We start from the raw sequence: 9,614 nt of genomic DNA, 5'->3' as shown, positions 1-9,614 counted from the left end.
TCTTTGGGTGTTGAGTTTGAGAAGTTCTTTATAGATTTTGGATACTAGCCCTTTATCTGATATGTCATTTGCAAATATTTTCTCCCATTCTGTCGGTTGTCTTTTGGTTTTGTGGACTGTTTCTTTTGCTGTGCAAAAGCTTTTTATCTTGATGAAATCCCAATAGTTCATTTTTGCCCTTGCTTCCCTTGCCTTTGGCGATGTTTCTAGGAAGAAGTTGCTGCGGCTGAGGTCGAAGAGGTTGCTACCTGTGTTCTCCTTTAGGATTTTGATAGACTCCTGTCTTACGTTTAGGTCTTTAAACCATTTGGAGTCTATTTTTGTGTGTGGTGTAAGGCAATGGTCCAGTTTCATTCTTCTGCATGTGGCTGTCCAATTTTCCCAACACCATTTGTTGAAGAGACTGTCTTTTTGCCATTGGACATTCTTTCCTGCTTTGTCAAAGATAAGTTGACCATAGAGTTGAGGGTCCATTTCTGGGCTCTCGATTCTGTTCCATTGATCTATGTGTCTGTTTTTGTGCCAGTACCGTACTGTCTTGATGATGACAGCTTTGTAATAGAGCTGGAAGTCCGGAATTGTGATGCCACCAGCTTTGCTTTTCTTTTTCAATATTCCTCTGGCTATTCGGGGTCTCTTCTGATTCCATACAAATTTTAGGATTATTTGTTCCATTTCTTTGAAAAAAGTGTATGGTATTTTGATGGGGATTGCATTGAATGTGTAGATTGCCCTAGGTAGCATTGACATCTTCACAATGTTGTTTCTCCCAATCCATGAGCATGGAACGTTTTTCCATTTCTTTGTGTCTTCTTCAATTTCTTTCCTGAGTATTTTATAGTTTTCTGAGTACAGATCCTTTGCCTCTTTGGTTAAATTTATTCCTAGATATCTTATGGTTTTGGGTGCAATTGTAAATGGGATCAACTCCTTGATTTGTCTCTCTTCTGTCTTGTCCCTCTAGTCATTCTTTTGGGGAATGTGGGGCTATGAATATCCAGGATTGTCAAGGTCTCCCTGTAAATGAGCAGGGCAGGCTCAAGTTGCTTAAGAGCTGCAATCTGCCTGTTAGAACCAGAAAGCATACTGAAGTGTGTGTGTGTGGGGTGTGAGGGGGTGGGGAGCGAAAATGGTAATAAGGTATCTAGGAAGATATGATCAGAATAATAACACTTGTCAGCTAGGCATAGCCAATAAGGAACAAAACCAAGTTCTTAACTCAGGCATTCCATTCTTGGGGCCCAAATTCTAACAAAATAAAAAAAGAAAGAAAGAAAAAAGAAAAAAAGAAAACTGTTTAACCATCCTTACTTTGATTTTTTTTTAAGACTTCATTTATTTATTTGAGAGAAAGAGAGATAGTGAAAGAAAGCACAAGGCGGGGGCATCTTAATGATGTTTCCTTTGATTAGTCGTGTGCTAATGACACACTTTTATTTTTTTTTTATTTATTTATTTATTTATTTATTTATTTATTTATTTATTTATTTTTTAGAATGAGAGATAGAGAACACAAGAGGGAAGAGGGTCAGAGGGAGAAGCAGACGCCCTGCTGAGCAGGGAGCCCGATGTGGGACTGGATCGCGGGACTCCAGGATCATGACCTGAGCCGAAGGCAGTCGCTTAACCAACTGAGCCACCCAGGCACCCAAATGACACACTTTTAAAATTACTAATGTCTTACAATAATTCTTTACATCTGTAGAGCTACTTATTCACATTTGTTCTCAAAAATATTTAGAGTCCATTCTTTTCCAATTCTATATACATTCACATAAAAATATCCATGAGACTTCTATTGGAATAACCTTGATTCTAGCAATGTTTGATAATAATTAACATATAATTATATTTAATCTCCCAAATGGAAACATATCATATTGCTACATTTATTTAGTTCATCCTCTACATTTATCCTATTCCTTAATCATCCTGTATATTTTCCTCTAGACTATATTCCTAATAATTAATTGTTTTTGTATCTGTATCTCATCTGCTATTATAGTCATCCTTTGAGTTCTTATTTAATTATTATATTTTTCAGAATTAGAATTCTACTTGATTCTTTTTTACAGCAATCCATTTCTCTGCAAAATTTTTCTATCTTGACTTTTAACTCTGAGCACGGCAAAGTTATATTATTAAAGCTCGTTTGAAGAATACCAATAACTGGACCCCAGTTTTTCTGTTTTTGTGGTTTGTTTGTTCTCTTCTGTTTTATTCATGCCATTTTATCTTTCTATATGCCTGAAATTTTTTATGGTATGCCAGATAATGAGTTTGCACAATTCTTTGTAATAAATAAGTTCATGTCTAGGATAAGTTTCTCTTCTGCCAGTAAGAATTTTATATCTTGTGTTTATGGATTTCCCTTACCCCTAAGGTGAGGCACTTCAGAGTCCCAACCCAGAGTCATAGGTTTCACCAAGTTCCCCTAGCAAATGCTTACCTTTCTGGGCCTTTGTCTGTCCCAGGAATCTTGGCCAGTAATTGTTCAATACTCTTATTTCTTGCATACATTCAAATGAAACATTAGTATTTATCCATTTTATGTAGTAATATTTAATAGAAAAATTTGAATAGAATTGAACCAGAAAATGTGGTATTTCGAATCCTTGAGAAAAATAATGGTGTTAGACCAACTAGCTATCTATTGACAAAGAAAAAAAATTAATTAAAAAGATATTATCTCACTCTTGTCTTCAACATATATTTCAAATTGAGGATAGATTTAAATTCAATTAAACAAATTAAACCTAAAATGTTTTAGAAAAATATGAGTGATACAAAGTTGTAATAAAAAATGTCAAGTACTTACAAATTTCACTAGATAAAAATTAAAATCTTTCGTATGATTAAAATATAAGTTAAAAATGACTGGAAAAAATATTTGCAAGACGTACTAAGAAAAGGACGCCTGGGTGACTCAGTCATTAAGCATCTGCTTTTGGCTCAGGTCATGATCCCAAGGTCCTGGGATCAAGTCCCACATCGGGCTCCTTGCTCAGCAGGGAGCCTGCTTCTCCCTCTCTCTCCCACTGCTTGCTCAGTCTCTGTCAAATAAATAAAATCTTAAAAAGGAAAAAAAAAGACATACTAAGAAATGCAATATTACCAGCACCCAAGAAGGACCCATTTTGCTCTACTCAATCACTACACATTCCTTTGTCTCCTAAAAAAACTGTGATTCTAACTTCTAATACACCATAAATTAGTTTTGCCTGTTTTTTGTGTGATATTCACACACATAGACTCACACAACATATATATATTTTTTTCATCTAGCTTCTTTGGTTCAACATGTAAAATTCATTCAGGCTATACATAGCTGCTATTTGTTTATTATCATTTCTACCTGGAGGGATATTTGGTTGAATCTGCTAATAAAACCCGTGGTGTTTAACTGATGAATATAAACTGATATCATAATGAAGTCAACCATTATAAAAATCCCTGAGTTTAGAGTTTTCAGAGTAGAAAATAACTGTGAAATGTTTTCTTCCTTGAAAAGTATATTTGGCTGAAGAAATAGAAATTTTAACAAATTAATTTTCAAACAATATTAAGAATTCTACCTCTCTCTACGATGGAATAAGCTGGAAAATAATTATCATTTCACCTTAAATAACTTACAAAATAGACAAAGGATAAGAAACTACAGTTTTCAGGTTCTGGACAAGAGGTAATACAGGACATTAAATCCTAAGAGAAGGGAAACAAATGAGATGAGCCATATAATTGGCTAAACTAACTGCTTGGAATTTCCAGGTTATGGTGCAGGGAGTAGGAACACTAGAAAAGACCAGAGGTTCTGCCAAGTGAGAACACAAGATTCAGAACTCATGTAAATCCAGATGTCCAGAGATGGCATGGAGCACCAGAGAGAAGAAAACTGCACTGAGTGCCCTGGAAATCCACAAGAGTTCCTCAAGTCTTTGACTGAATACTGAACAGCATTGAAACATGAACAGCATGAAAAGAAACAGTGAAGTAAGGGAAAGAACCCCTAAAATGGATCAGGTAGAAAAGTCTACAGAGCTCATGGAGAGCTGCAAATACATTAGGTACATAGTAGTCAGAGTGGAAATACCTCTAACACAAGATGCAGGTGAAGTCCTCAGAAGGGTATCGCCTCAGGAGTAGCCACAGATTTTATCTGATCAGCAAACAAAGCTTAGAACCTTCTTAAATATCAAAGCCTTTTCCAGTAACATAGCTGAATTCCAGAAGAGTCCAATAATATTTAAAAAAAATACAAAGTATTCAGCATTCAATAATGTAGAATGCATTATATCTGGCTTCCAATAAAGAAAAAATAGCACACAAGCAAAGTAGTAAGAATATTCAACCCATAATAAGGAAATCAATCAGTCAACAGAAACAGATTTTGGAAAGATAAAGATTTTAAAGGTAAAGGCCAAAGACATTAAAAGAGCTATTAAAAGGACACTACATATGTTCAGGAAGGTGGAAGAAAACATCAACTTGATAATGAGAGAAATAAGAGATCTAAAAATACACAAATTAATCTTCTGGAGCTAAAAAAATATTTTCTGAAGTAAAAAAAAAAATACTGCAATAAACGTTTGAAAAGACTCCACATCATGTGTAATCAGGGAAATGCAAATTAAAGCAATGAAAGAATGGCCAAAATGCAAACTGCTGGAGAAACAAGAATGCTCATTCATCGCTGGCGGGGACACAAAATGATGTAGACACTTCCAAAGACAGTTTGGCAGTTTGTTACAAAACTAAATATAATCAGCAATTGCACTCCTTGGTATTTACCCAAAGGAGTTGAAAACAGGTCCACACAAAAACCTGGCCACAGATGTTTATGGCAATTTAATGCATTTTTTCCAAAACTTAGAAGCAACCAAGATGTCCTTCAGCAGGTAAAGGAATAAACTGTGGTACATTCAAACAGTGGGATATTATTCAGTGCTAAGAAGAAACCAAAGACTCTTATTGCTCTTCTGATATAATTTTGAATTATCTCTCATTACTTATGTGATTATATTTTTTGTCCAAATGGGAACTTTATAGAATTATAATTCTTATTTTCAAATAAAGTTGATATAAACGCTTTAAAATGCTAATTAGTATTTTTTATGGTTCTGAATAATGTAGTTCATTATGATCTATCACATTTGAGATTTTTTTCAGTTCCTTTTATTTAGCAAATTATGGCTCCCACCAAACCTTCCCACTTTCTCTTTTCTCATACATGGGTAACTCTGGCTCCCTCTTTAGATATCAGTTCAATATCAATTGATCAATTATAATCAATTTTGCTAACAGAGTCTAGTTAATATTTTCCTTCATGTCATTTATCTCAGCCTAGAAATATTAGAATATTTGTTTAATCATCTCACTCCTTGGGCTCTCAAGTTCATAGAGATAAGTATCATTTTGATTTCATTCACTACTCTATCTAGTGCCTAGAATTGTGTCTGGAATATAATAGGGACTTGATAAATATTAGTTGAATGAGTGAATAACTAAACTACTTAGAAAACAATTGTGGTACTTTATTTTTTTAATTTGAGTATAGTTGACACAATGTTACATTAGTTTCAGGTGTACAACACAGTGATTCAAGTTTATACACTATGCTATGCTCACCACAAGTGTAATTATCATCTGTCACCATGCAACCCTATTACAATGTCATTGATTATATTCCTTGTGCTGTGCCTTTTATCCCTATTCCTTATTCATTCCATAACTGAAAGCCTGTATCTCCCACTCCCATTCATCTATTTTGCCCATCACCCCAAAACCCCTCCCCTCTGGCAACCATTTGTGGAATCCAAAAAAAAAAAAAAAACACACAAACAAACAAAAACAAATGAATAAACAGACAAAAAACAGAATCAGATCCATAAATACAGAGAAATATGCGATAATTTTCTATTCCATGCTTGAAGTTCGCGTTCCCCTTTACTTGGGTACCTTAACCACCTTACATTGCTCTTTAAAGGCAAAAACTTAGCAAGACCACTTTGACTACTTCTAGTTCCTGTCCACTCATTTATGTGTTGAATTAGCACTTTTGCCTTTACAGAATTATTAAGGGTCTTTGACTACCACTCTGATTTCTAGCACTTTGACTGAATAGCCCATGAACTCACCTTCTCCCTGAGCTCTTCCCTGGTCTCCAATGAAGGTCTCTTCTAATATCTACTCTAGTGTTTTGGACTTAATTCCTTAACCAGAATGGGAAAACTATATCAACACACATACAAACAGATGGATGAGCGAGACATAGACTGTGCATCCAAAGAGATTAAGTCAAAAAGCTTTACAAGCTTACCTTTTTTTTTTAAGATTTTATTTATTTATTTATTTATTTATTTATTTATTTATTTATTTGACAGAGAGAGCACAAGAAGAGGGAGCAGGCAGAGGGAGAGGGAGAAGCAGGCGCCCCTCTGAGCAGGGAAACCTGATGTGGGGCTTAATCCCAGGACCCTGGGATCATAACCTGAGCCGAAGGCAGATGCTTAACTGACTGAGCCATGCAGGTGCCCCTGAATAACAACTTTAAATTGATTTTCTCATTTTGGGAAGATTGAAAGGGAACAAAGCCATTATTGTTTGTTTCCAAAGAAGGCTGAAGTGGAGATAATACTTGGTATTCCTTCACTTTCATGAGTACAATATTCCTTAAACTATTTTCTTTATAAAAAGTCTTACTAAACTTGTAAATTCTAGATGCAATTATAAGTGATTCTGATTCAGTTGGTCTTGGGTTCTAGGAATCTGCATATTGGGGAAGCATCCTGGGGATAAAGATGTTTGTGTCAGACATTTGAGAAACACTGCTGTGACATAAACAGTCAGTTTATAGTAAGGCTCTGCACTGAACGTTAGAAATAGCTAAGCTAAAGTCGGTACCAGCAGTGGCAACATAGTCAGAGCTCTGTCCCATGGGGCTTGCACACCAGGAGCAGGAACAGTGATCAGGATCATGGTAATGCAATAGTAGGAAGAGAGATAAAGATGAGGAAGAAAAGGATATCATGTTGGGGAAGCAGTTCCAATATAATGTCAAAAAGATAATTCCTTTACTCTTTCATGAGGCTCACTGTGAACATGGTCACATGCCACCATCAGGCCCCCTGACCAGAATGACAGGAAATCCAGTGAAAGAATACCAGGAAAGGATATGCAAAATCTCTGTACCAACTGCTTTTACAGGAAAAAAATAAGTAAATAAAAATTAAAAAATTCTGCTTACAGAGAGTTATTGACTTCATTTCTTCTACACAGAAATTGCACAGACCACAGATATCAAGAATACAACCTTATGAAATATTAAGCTTAAAAAAATAAACATTAGTTTTGAGCCCAAGACAGCTGTAGTAGCAATTTTAAAACATTATTATTTGCTGCTACTTAACTATAAGCCAAGAAAAGGATGTGATAATGTGGTATCCATGAGGCCAACAAAAGCTCACATCATGTTAACTGTTGAAGAGTCTTAGAAAACATAGCAGGAATTTGACAATATAAAAGTGCCTTAATCCATACACTTTGGAAATGCTTTAATAGTTTGGAGAGTCAATCAGAAAAAGTCAGTGGTTTTACTCAGTATAGGTTGAAATTTATGGTTGCCTTTCAGTTTTTGTGTTCTTGGTTGTATTGATTCGTTAGGAGACCAGATCCTAATACACATCATATAGATTGATACATTATTTATGAAAATTAAAATATAGAAAACTAATGTCTTACTACGATGCTAGCTGAATTTGAGCTTCAGTATAATAAAGTTTCTGAATTTGAGTCTCAGTATAACAGCAATCCACAAACAGACCAACTGATAATATCCCAGTACCAAAGCAAATAAAAGATGGTTAATTTCCTTAATGAAGCTCCATTTAGCTACACAAACAGCTTGAAGGCCAGAATTCTACTCCTGTCTCATATGGTTGCCATGAAGTTTCCTCAGATGCTTGAAAAACATCGACAATTTATGGTTAAACAAATACCGTGTACTATTTCAAGAAAGGAATTAAATAATTGTCAGAGAACAAAAATGGCCCAGAGTTGGGAAAAAAAAAGAAGTCTCCTGTTTCAAATCTGACATGCCTAGAAGCTTTATGAAGCTTTCTCAGGAGGCTTCATGGCCTTTAGCAATTCCTATCTCCATTGTACAGCTCTCACTCACTGAAGAGAATGATTTAGGTGGATTCCAATAATAACTTAGGATATTAAACTATCCAGGATTTAGTATGTTTTAAAGAATCAGAGTCTCACAATCTACTGGTCTTATTTGAAGATAAGAAATCTGAATAGGTATAACAATACTCGAGAAATGTTCTTATGGGGCTGTGATCAGAGGCTGAGTAAAGAAGGGGATATCACAATAGATCCCCACACACGTGGTTGGTTAAACACTTTAAGTCAGGCAATGGCAGAAGTTTAATATGGTACAACCAGTCTGTACTACGGAGAAGCAGGCGAACAAAATGGGCAAGTCAATATCAACAAGAAAAGGACAAAGAAGAGGTTGACAATAGCATCATAAGGATACAGGAAAACTACTTAATCAAAAATAAAAATTTAGGGAACTATCCCTGCCACTGTTCCTGTAATAGGAACTGCAGAATCAGGCAGATGGGGTTATTGAGGGTGAAGCTGCAGGAAACAAAGATGATGTCAATGTGTTAAGCTAAGATAATGATTCTGAGGAAGAGAGATTCTCCAAGAGAAAGTGATGACAGTAATAGCAGATCATGTAGAATAACATGAAAATAAATCAAGGATCATGCAACAAAGTGGCAAGAAGTACATCAAAGCATACAAGGAGAAGGAGAGAGTTTTACTGAAAATCAAATCCAAGAAAACTCTGCTCTCCTAAGAAACAAAAATGGGGGTAACTGTAAATCACAGTACAAAGGAACAGATTAAAGGTTACATAAAGTATATATAGAGTGTATAAAGAAGAGATAAAACTGGAGTTTTCCTCAGGAAAATCTGGAAATTTTCAATATAGAAAATCACACTTAGTCAGATATAAAGGTAGGGGACCAGGGTGAGAATGAGCACTTTGAAGAGAGCTTTCAGAAGGAAGAATTGTAATTCAAAATGTTGCTGGTTGGGATGTGTATAATAATCCAGAGACAATGCAGAGCTGACGTGCAGGAAGGTATTCGTTTCTTTAGCAGAAATGTTTACACCAAATAAGTTAGGCAGTGGCGGTGTCCTGGTGAAATCTGAAAAATGCTTAAGGCTTGTAAAAGCTTTTCAAGTGTGATATGGTATATCTGTTTGATCTTCACATGATGAAAAATCCTTTTTTATATACATCCAGAAATGTGGCCTGTTGTGTTCTCTGATTTAACTTATGATTCAAAAATAATAATAACTTATGGCTGCAGGAACAGAAGAAGTACATAAAAAGCAATCTACAAATGAGCAACTATTTGCATTCTGCTTTGTTTTAGCAAAAATTAAGATAGGATAAATAGCTCAACTATATTTTCAGTAACATCTGCTCAAATTTTAATTTCTAACTAAACGCTGTTATTTATTTGATATGTATTTTGCAGAATCTTTTTAACAAGAGTATGTATTACAGCTCCTTTTATAGTTTTACATTTTTTTAA

Source organism: Eumetopias jubatus, unplaced genomic scaffold (genome assembly GCF_037043125.1).
Source record: "Eumetopias jubatus isolate StellerSeaLion01/CBP00866 unplaced genomic scaffold, mEumJub1_p1.0 scaffold_2, whole genome shotgun sequence".
In the NCBI taxonomy this organism is placed as follows: domain Eukaryota; kingdom Metazoa; phylum Chordata; class Mammalia; order Carnivora; family Otariidae; genus Eumetopias; species Eumetopias jubatus.
Note: the sequence above shows the minus strand (reverse complement) of the source record.